The 11,252-nt window shown below is 35.4% G+C and overlaps 1 protein-coding gene across 1 annotated transcript in view; it reads right to left on the bottom strand.

The window, feature by feature from the left end:
- Positions 1–4,942, bottom strand: part of dipk2aa (divergent protein kinase domain 2Aa) — a 38,122-nt gene extending 33,180 nt beyond the window's left edge. Inside the window, exon 1 of the mRNA XM_042770745.1 lies at positions 4,641–4,942. The gene's annotated coding sequence lies outside the window, so the exon portion shown is untranslated. The remainder of the gene's footprint in view (positions 1–4,640) is intronic.
- Between the last annotated feature and the right edge of the window lie 6,310 nt (positions 4,943–11,252).

Below are 11,252 nucleotides of genomic sequence, written 5' to 3'. Positions count from 1 at the left end.
ACACAGAGAGGTACATATGTAGTAAGCAGCTTGTTAGATTGTATTCAAATTTGTTAGCCAATTAGAATAGTTCACACAAATATTTATAATACAAAAATATATAATTAATAAGTGTTAATAAGAGGCTGTAAAATTCCATTAATGTAAAGCAGAAACTGTTGCTCAAAGAAAAGAATCTTTCCAGATGAATGTGGGATTAGGCTTCTATAAAAATGTAGACATGGTTTTGTTCATCGTCTTTAATCTCATAAAAGAATCAGCAAAACCAATAAATTTACAGCTTAGTATACAAGTGAGTGCACTTAGCATCACTGACCTTTTTTAATGAATTCAGTTAAATGGATGCATAAAAGGAACCTGCAAATCACACCTGTGCAATCTTTCAAAATATTTTCAACTATGAGGGGCAATAATGTACAATTCTACAGTAACAGTATAATTATATACATAATTATATAAAATAAGAAACATAACTCAGATACACAACATAAATTACAAGAAGTGGCTTTAGTGACATCTACTTATATACTCTAAAATAAAAAATAAATAAATAAAAAAAGCGAGTGAGCAAGGTGGGTGGGGTTGGGGGTGGGGGGTGTTTAGAATGAAGAGACTAGTACATTCAATTTGCAGGAGCAGCAGATAACCCAGACATGAACGGGCTACGCAAATGTGTCTGAGTCAAACTAGATATAACTCAATGATTACATCATTAACTTGAACTTCAAACAAGGCTGGCTGCACTTTGAATATAGTATTTGACTAAATACTGGGTAGCGAAGGGTAAAGCTATTTTAATGATAGTAAAATCCTTTGTACACAAAGTCTTTCATACCTAATAAATGTGTTTGTATATGTTAAACAATGTTTGGCATATTGTACTCATAGTCTGGTCCACTTTGCAACTTATTCTGGTAAAGAGGAACCCACTTAGGAAGAGACCAGCATTTTAATGCACTCAACCACAGTTTGTTTTGTTTTTACGTGTCAATTAGGTCTGGTTTATCTGAAACGCACAATTACTGACACAATAATAGGGGAATATCAAGTATGGAAAAACTCATTCAAATGGTGGCACAGCAATGTCAGGTTTGCAGGTAAATTTAAGAACATTTTAAGATTTAAATTTAAGGAATAATTTGAAGGGAACAGTTGTTTGTGTTTGAGTTGTATTAGCAACAATGCCAAGTCATCTCCATTACTAAAAATCATTTTATATACACAAAAATAATTTAATTAATTAATTAATTAATTAAATAAAATAAAATAAGGCTTGAATACCTCTGCTCCCAACTATTTTTGTCTTGTTTTCCAGTGCAAATGTGCCAAAAAACAAACAAACAAAAAAACAACTCTAAAATCAGGATACATTTACTTGAGAAGCAAAATTTCATTACATAAAAGATCATCTTGTTTTCTGTGGAAATGATCAAAATGAAGTAACAAATGTCTGTCAAACAATTGAATAAAATGGGAAAACAAGTTTTAATGCCCCGTTGACATATATTTGTTCTTGTTTTAAGCATAAACTATATTTTGTTCAATTATTTGACATTTGCATTTTCTCTGGTAAATGTCTTTATAAAAGGATATTTAGATATTTGTATTGGAAAACAAAAATACTGAGGAAGGCATTAATTAATTGTTGCAGTGCATGCAACACTTAATGCCATGACTTTATTTAGTTATTTTTAACTTTCTGCTCTGATTTAAGAATTTTTAAGGACTTAGGGATAGTGATGGTAGCCATTGACTATATATTATTTTTTTCTCTCCATACTTTGGAAATCAATGGCTAACATCAACTGTTTGGTTACCAACATTCTTCAAAATATACATAGATTTAAGTTTTTTTTTTTTTTCTTTATCCAAAGGTTAATAAATACTGATTATTTTATTTTATCTGATTATTTTTAAATAAATGGACACGCTGTATTAAACTCACAATGCTTATGGCAGCTTTGCTAATTAAAATAATTACTGTAATCTGCAAAAAGTCTTGCCAGATTGCAAATTATTATATTTTGGATATTTTTGTACTTTTTAATAATGAATATGAAAAAAAAAGTGAGACAATCAGCAAAATGGATAAAAAGAAAAAAAGTAAAAATGGCATCAAAAAGCAATAGTAGTGGGAACCAATAAACTTTCACAATTATGCAGCCAAATTATTTGCATGAAAGTGAATGTTGTATGTTGATGGTTTTTCGAGGCTAATGTGAGTAAAGCTGTACTCATTTTCTGCCTCTCCCTCAGCACTTTACGAGCAGGGGAAAGGTCCAAAAAAAAAAAAACACCTCTTCATGGAGAGAGAGAGCTCAGATAACTAAACAGCCTTCTCACCAGACATGTTTTCCATACCGAAAAAGACACAAAGCTCTCGCTGCTCACAACTTTTAAGACTTTGTATAAAGTGCAAAACTTCTGCTGAAGGGATAAGGCACACGAACGAGGGGTAAACAGACCTGAAAAAAATCTGGCAGATGGTAACGGCTTTCAAGATGATTCATCAACACCAGTTTCAAAGCTTCACAACAAACCTGGGCTCCAACACTGAAACAAATCCAGTTTCTAGTTAAAAATGTCAACATTTACCCTCACAAATGAATTTAAATGATGTTTGAGAATTCCAGTGAGCTCCGTTACACACTATGCAAACTTTTCTCTACTCTCACCAAATTTTGATAAATTTCCATCGACAGGACACCAAAAAGTCATAAGAAAATCACAAGAACCAAAGCTTTTTATACTTACTAAAATGTATCAAAAGTATCTCATTAGCATCTGACTCACTTCAGTACTAACATAAGTCAACCCTGACTAATTCAAAATGTAAAAGGGTCCAACATAACCTCGATCTGAAGACATAAGTACGTGTAAATTAAACGTTAATGTCCTCAAAAGAGCAGCTCTCTTCTCTATAAATGCTTAAATGATGTGTGCTGGGCCATTCATTCTCTTGCATGTTGCTTTAAGTAGCATTTCTCTGTGGTACTGAGAATGAAAAACCACAGCTGTCACAGTTATTGACTGTGTAAGTCAATAATGTTTGATCACACGGCATGGCTGTGCCGTTATGCTGTGAGTACAACCCAACCAAATAAATAGCTATAAATTACCCATGCTGTGCGTGTAAGATGCCACACAGAACAGGAACCAACCGCAAATGTGAGGAGGGCAGATGTCATCTTGCACTTTACGCTGTTATGACTGATGGCTGTACTGTGTGAAAGCAATTGTGGTGACCTACATGAACCACCCTTAAAGGGACAGTTCACCAAAAATGAAATAAATTAAAGCTCTGTCACCATTTAGAAAGCCTCATGTCAGTCCAAACTCATAAGGTATACAATTTCTAAAAGTTGTGACAAATATTAATACTGCTCACCTCCATTCAACGGAAACGGATAGGAACCACAAAGGGTTATCAAGACAAAAGGACAAAACAACACAGTAAAAGCAGAACGAAAGTAGTCTATTCGGATCATGCAGCATATTCCTAGTATTTTAAAAGAACAGGATAGATTTTTGTGAAAAACAAACCAAAATTAAGCTGTTTATTAAAAAGATGCAGTCACCATTCACATATAGAATACTAGTTAGCCTACTATAACTCTATGAAAGACATAAACATATCGTTCTTTGTTCCAGAGATGAAAGAGAGACATGATTAAGACAACATGATATGTAGACCATTTTTATTATATTATTTTTATCTCTTTAACAAAACTCTGTCATAAAAACACTCATCTGATGTGGCATCCACTTCTGTAGTGACCGGTCGGTAATATAATAAATTATGTTTTCTTACTCGGCTTCCAGAACTTATCAGTGAAACAGCTCTGAGAAACTTGACTCGAGTTTGTCTGAAAGCTGCACTTCAACCACCTGAGTATTTTCGTGCTGTGTAGTTCAATTATTAACTTTGTAACTTTAGATATTACTATGATACTCACTTGAGACGTCTGAACGTAATACAAAAGAACATAACCGGTTTAGGTTCTCATTACAAATGAATTATAGTCACACACACACACACACACACACACACACACACACAAACTAATTTAACCTTACTTTGTGCTTTAATCTATATGACCAGCTTGCCCGCTGAAGCCGTGAAGACGCATCATATTGCGGACAAAATAAAGCAGAACAGCAGGTAAACAAGAGCAATGAGACAACGTAAAGTCATGCACTCAGGAACTTTTTTCTGACTTTGTTTGTCGGTAGGCTATATAAACGACAAACGTGTGAATGTGATGTACTGTAGCTACTTTAAAGTTACAAAAACACAAAACCAGTTAACGAAATGTAGCCTATATTATTTATCTAATAATTTTTCACCGCTGGTGGGCTATGAAAAACACGATATATCTGAATGTTCATTGTAGTAGTAGTAGTAGTAGTAATAATAATTATAATAATAACATGCTTGAGCAATTTGTGATCCATTTTCTCCAGTCTAAAATAGAAAACTTTCTCGATTCATTCGCTTTACTAGAGAAGAGCAATAAACTGGAGTTACTTTCGCCGTCTCGATGCAGAAGTTCATAAGTTCATTCAAATTTAATGGTAGAAAACACTGCATATATGAAAATTATTATATGAAATGATGACATGCAGCTACCCAAACCTACCAAATAAAAATGAAATTCCGGGTTTATTCCAGTTGCTCGAGGAAGCTTCGTTGTCTATTTATGAATTCCTGTCTCTTACTTCCAGCCTCGCGCATCGACGCTTTCCCACGTTTCCATATGTTGCGTGCACTATTGCTTTTTCTTTATTCCTTCACATTTCGCAAGGGTTGTCTTCTCAATCTCGAGACGAGTTCAGTCTGCGAGCGCTGAAGCAGCTCCACAAAAGATCCGACTTCGCGGATCGGGTTTCGTATTTACGACCCTTCTGGTCAGTTTACGTTACTGGTTACTAGGTGGTCGTGTTGTAACTCCTCCCCCGAGCGCTAGAGCACTGCCTTCGCGTCCTCATGTAGAAGTGCATCCTCAGGTGTACAGTAGCCGATCCAACAGGACCCTGACCTGTATAAAGCCTGAAGTCATCTTATAAGAAAAATCTGTTTCATGGCGGAGAGCTTCTACATTTGAACACTCTGTCAGATTTTAGCTGAATGAAAATAAGTGAATGTCATTTGAGTTGAACGCCCTCATTACTCAAACAGTTGTAAGCGAAATTGCAATTGATGAGAGTGAAGAGATAGAAAGCCACTTCTGTCTATAGTTTCATCCCATGCATTTATTTTCAATTCCTGTGAGGACGTGAACATTCATTTCCTTTTATTTATGCATGGAAAATCAAACAATAAGCTACGAAAATCACATAAGCAAACACATTTTTGGATTTTTTACAATTTAGTAGTATTATTTTTCACAGTTTATGACTTGACTTTGAATGAATATGCAAATAGCTTTACCTATATTTGGCTTCGGATAACCTTATATCAGATTATTTAATTAAAGTATTACGCTGATTAGGCTACACAAGCGAACACATTTTTTAATTTAATACAATTTAGTATTATAATTTTTCACATTCTATGACTAGAGCATGAATGAACAGAAAATGTAAATTTAGCTTTGAAGATTTGGCTCGGTTTAAATTATTAATTAAACTAGAAACTAAACAAATCCAATCGCTCCTCATTACAAAATAAAGCGCTCTCAACCAGTTATCAGTATTCTGGTGACATCTAGTGGGGTGCTATTTGTTGACTTTATTTTACGAATAAATTGATGTTCTACTGTGAAAAGTATTTGGACACTTAAACCACACATAAACATTGTGGAGAATGTCAGATTGCATTGAATAAAACATGAAACTCTTAAGTTCCAAGAACCAAGTGTTTTGGATTTTTCTCTGTTTATTTGCCCTTTTTTTTGTAACTTTTATATACTTAACAAATTTACTCTCTTTTTTTTCACCAAAATAATATAATTAAACACATTACTTCCCCAATCAACAATGTAAATAAATTTCACCTTGCACGAAAGTGCTGTTGTGGAGTGAGCCATAATTTTTTAAAATATTTTAAGGACACTCATTACGTCCCCAAGCAAGGACTTGCTCACTCTTATTCTAAACTTTTTCTTAGAATAAGATTTTTAAAGAGATTTTACAAGGGCAACTGGTGTCAGGGTGATTTGTACAACCTCATCATCTGCAGAGAAAAACTGTGACTCGATTACAATGATGGACATATAGACTTCACAAGATTGTGAAGATATTTCACTGGATCTTGGTCTTCACTGGATCTTTTTTATATAATATCTTTATGTATTTATTCACGTTGAATGTCATTTGTCATGTATAATTTATTAATGTATCTAGTTAATAAAATGACAGATTTGTTTTTAAAAGAAAGAAAAGAAATTAATGCTTTAATAGAATGATTTCTGAAGAGTCATGTGGCATTGATGACTGGAGCAATGGCTTTTGAAAATTCAGCTGTGCCATCAGAGGAATAATTTACATTCTAAAATATATTAAAATGGAAAAGTTATTTTTAAATTGTAATAATTGTAATCATTTTAAATTGTAAAAATTTCACAATGTTACTGTTATAACGTATAACTTGTTAGAGCACTGTCATTTTTGTTGCAAGTACTCATGTCAAAAATATATGTATGTATATTTATATATATATATATATATATATATATATATATATATATATATATATATATATATTATATATATATATATATATATTGACACGGCCTGATGGCATTTTTGTAACTGTAAAGCCCTAATAGAGACTACAAGATATTATAAAATCAGGCAGATAGAGGGGTGAAAACAATATTAATAAATAATATAAAAAATAATACTTTATAGTACTTTAAGTTCTTTATAACACTATTAAGGTTCTATATAGTACTTTCAAAGCATGGTTATTTTTAGAGCCTTATAAAAATGGTTCTATTTAGCACCAAAATGGTTTCTGCTATTGTTACAAGCCCAAAAACCCTAATCTGGTACTGTTTAGAACCATTTTCATTAAAAGTGTACCTTTTAAATGCATACTGTACAGATTTAATAGACTTAATGACTCATGGCATCTATTGCCAAGCTGAGTTACTTACATTTTTAATCAATTAATTAATTGTTCTTAATTTATTGCTTGCGTTCATTTCCTAATGATTTTCCTTAAATTATTTCCATGGTACAGCATATATTCATAAGTTGTTTTCTGTTCTTTCTGTATATATTAGTGCTGAATGTAAAATCATCGAAAAAAGTAGGCAGCCAATTGAAGAGGCTGCCAATATGGTGATCCAAATCCTAACCCTTAAAACCTTCACATCTCTGAGAATGAGTGAGTTCTGCCGAGGCCATTTGGTGAATCTCTTTGGCCATGACCCAATCAGGTTTCATTAACCTGATGTTCCAGATGAGCAGAGACAAGAATGATAAGAATATCATCCCATTATCGAGTCCATTAAGAGAGCCAGAGGAGGGAGAAGATCCATGCCGTCTGCAGTCAAATTTCATTCACCACCAGCGCACAGAGATAATTAGTCGACAGACGAAGCAAACCACTCACATACACACGCTCGCAGAGCGCAGACTCATCATCCTAGGCGACACTGACTATTCAGTAGCTGCTCCCTTGTGTTTTATCTGACCATACGCTATTACATCTAAAAAGACCTTTGTCTTTAAGGTTACTTAAAGCCAAAACCAAAGCCATTAATCAAAAAGATTACAAATAAAGACAGAAACATAATTCTAATTACTATATTGTATTCAAATGATTATATTGTAAAATACAGTAATATTTTGATAAATTTCATATATGTATATAATGTATACCTGTGATGCAAAACTGAATTTTCAGCATCATTAATCCAGTCTTCAGTGTCACATGATCCTTCAGAAATCATTCTAATATGCTGATTTGTTGCTCAAGAAACATTTTGAAAACTGTTGCACTGCTTCATATTTTTTGAGGAAACCATAATACACTACCATCGAAAAGTTTGGGGTAAGTAAGATTTTTTAAAAATAAAGAAAATAGATTACTGCTTTTCTTATAAAGCAAATTTAGCTGTGCCACAGAGGAATACATTACATTTTAAAATATTACATTAAAACAGAAAACAGTTATTTTGAAAATTGTAATAATATTTTACAATATTAATGTCACGGTCACACCAGGCTCTTCCACCACTCAGCACACTCAATCACCCGATTAATAACTAGGCACACCTGTCCATCATCCCATCACGTCCTCAGAACTATAAGAGCACATACACTGTCACATTAGAGTATGTTTACATGGACAACAATATTCTGATATTAACATGAATACATAAGCACCTGTCTCTTCTTCTACACTACGAGTCCCATTTTCAACCCAACGCCCCACTGGGTCAAGTGGATGGAATGAACGCTCCCTTTTGACCATTTAGCAGCAAGGACTAGAGCCCTCTCTGCGACTGCATCTCTCTGCTTACGATGACACCAACAGGCTAGTGGCAAATCAAGTCAGAAGATGTATGGAGGAACACCTATGCCAAAACCTAGCTCCATCTCTGCGCGAGCCAGAATATCCCAGCACTCCAGAACTAACCATCAAACCCTTGGAGATCGTTCCAGTGATTCCAGAGAATACTACCTCCATCGAAAGTCCTATTGAGAACCAATCTGTGGATATACCTAAAGAATATGCCCCCATCAGTGATGTTTTCTACTCAAAATAAGCTTCCAAATTATCACCACATAGACCATGGGACTGTGCCATCTACCTCCTACCTGATGAACCAGTGCCTAGAGGTAAAAAAAAATTATCTTTCCATCCCCGAGCAGAAGGCCATGGAGGAGTATATAGAGTAGGAACTTTAGCAAGGTTACATCCGTCCATCCACTTCCCTTGCTGCTTAGAGTTTCTTCTTTGTAGCCAAAAAGCACAGAGGCTTGCAGCCTTGCATCTATTATCATGTATTAAAGGGATACTCCACCTCAAAATGAAAATTTTGTCTTACCCCCATTTCATTCCAAACCCGTAAAAGCTTTGTTCGTCTTCGGAACACTGAACAATAGGAACGCATTGATATTACTACTGACTCTCACAATTATTTGACTTTATAATCAATCCAAATATAATAGTATACAGGAAGTGCAACTTAAATTAATCAAATAAATAAAAATATAGGCTACAACCAACTGTATTTAATGTATTGTGCCCAAGATTTAATGATATTTTTTAAGATACATGTAAAACATTTTAACATGGTTGCTACATGCACATTCAGTTGATCAGCAGTTTCTAGCCATGCAGACTTTCTAAGGTTTTATGACAGCTGTACTTTATTGCTCCCTATTGATATTTTACTAGTAATGCATCTGCTAAGATGCTATGGGGAAAACAGTTTTTTATTATTTTCTCAGATGACTGAAGCTTTTTCAATAACGCAGTGTTACTGCATTGCCATTGGTTCGTGCATTAAATTAAAAATGAACCAATGGCTCGGCAGCGGAGCTCTTCTTCTTCAGAGAGAGGCTACCCCCGTCCTCTTCTCCCAGCCAGACCAAAATCCCTCCGCAGCTGTGAGCGATCTGGTCTCGTTTGGTGGGAGCGAGTGTGACGTGCTTGACGACAGCTTCTTCTACTACTTCTAGTTTCCCCAAATCAGTGCAGACTCAGCAGCCCACGAAGCCTGCACCTCCAGCCACCCAGGTGGCTCCCAAGCCTGAGCTCCTCGCATTTTTACAAAGTGCATGGACTCGGCTCTTTCTCCTCTGAGACAGATGAGAATCCGCATTCTGAATTACCTTGACGACTGGCTTGTCTTAGCCCAGTCGGAGGAAGAGCTACTATCTCAAAGATCCTTTCTCCTCAGCCACATGGAATGCCTGGGGCTCAGGGTCAATTTTGCCATGAGGGCTCTGTCTCCCAGCAATCAGGTATCGTTCCTGGGAGCAGTTTTTGACTGCCCAAATGAGGGCGACAGTCGGGCCAGAACGTGCTCTGACTATCCAGCAGCTCGCGACCTCTTTCAGTAGGCGTCTCTTGCCCCCTCATGGCGTTTCAGAAGATGCTAGGTCTTATGGCATCCGTGTCTCCTACAGCTCGGCCTGCTCTGTATGCGGCCCCTTCAGTACTTTCATATTAAGGTGAACCAGGCCTGTGTGGCAGCCCTGGCCCATTGGAAAAACATTATCTGCAGAAGGAAGGTAGTCTCGACAGACGGAGGGCGGGCTCTGGCAGGCTTCATCACCATAGGCTCATGCAGCTCTGAAAAAGTGCTCTTTAAAGCATTAAAATCACTAAATTAAAAGTTAAAATCACTAAATTAAAAAGGAAATAAATACATATACATTAACTCATTTGAGCTAGTAATTAGGGCTGTATTAGCTGATATTTGATTTACAGTTACTGCAATCATAAAAATACACTTATATTTAGGTTTATTTTAATTGAAATTTTGGACAAGTGGTGGCGCTAAAGAGTAGGAGTTAGAGACTTCAAATTTGCTATAGTTCATGCTGGGACTGTCCTCTATCAGTGTGCCAAATTATACAACTTTCCCGCAATCGGTTCTATGGGCTGCCATAGACTTGCGGCGGAAGAAGAAGAAGAAGAAGAAGAAGAAGAAGAAGAATAATAAATATAGCTGCAAGCAGCAATTACGGGGCCAAGCACTCCAGAGGCAAATTGAGGAGCTAAAGCATGGCATGGAGCATCACCAAATGCAACAATGAGCAATTACAGCAATTTAAGGATGATTGTAATTGAAATGGTGGAAAAATCATAATTACAAGCACTAGTATTATGATTAAATGGCTTATATCACTTTTGACCAACAGGTGGCGCTGTAATCAAATATTTTAGCAAACTGTATATTTTATTTAAAATCATTGTGCCCAGCTCTTGTGTAAGCCTCGCCCACTCCTGACAGCAAAATGGATATATTTGCATGACTTTCTTACATTTACAGATGAAGAATATAACTGTAACATGTCAGTTATGCACTGAGGAAAACACAACATCTCAATCCATTAAACTGCACAAATATATTTGCTGTTTTCCATGGTGGATTGATTTGATCCATGATCCACTGCAAGAATAAGCATGCACATCAAATTATCTTGACTCATTGAACCTGGATCAAATTAGTGAGACTGCGTGAACTTAAATTTTTGTCTATGGAACTGTTTTCATCCCGATAGATTTGTTAGATTATTCAAGTTAGATTTTGGACTTTATATCCCTGCTTTTCTTAGCATCTTTT

The sequence above is a fragment of the Cyprinus carpio genome, chromosome A2 (assembly GCF_018340385.1).
Source record: "Cyprinus carpio isolate SPL01 chromosome A2, ASM1834038v1, whole genome shotgun sequence".
Taxonomy (NCBI): Eukaryota; Metazoa; Chordata; class Actinopteri; order Cypriniformes; family Cyprinidae; genus Cyprinus; species Cyprinus carpio.
The sequence above is the reverse complement of the archived record's forward strand: the minus strand, read 5'-3'. Positions and strand labels throughout refer to the sequence as shown.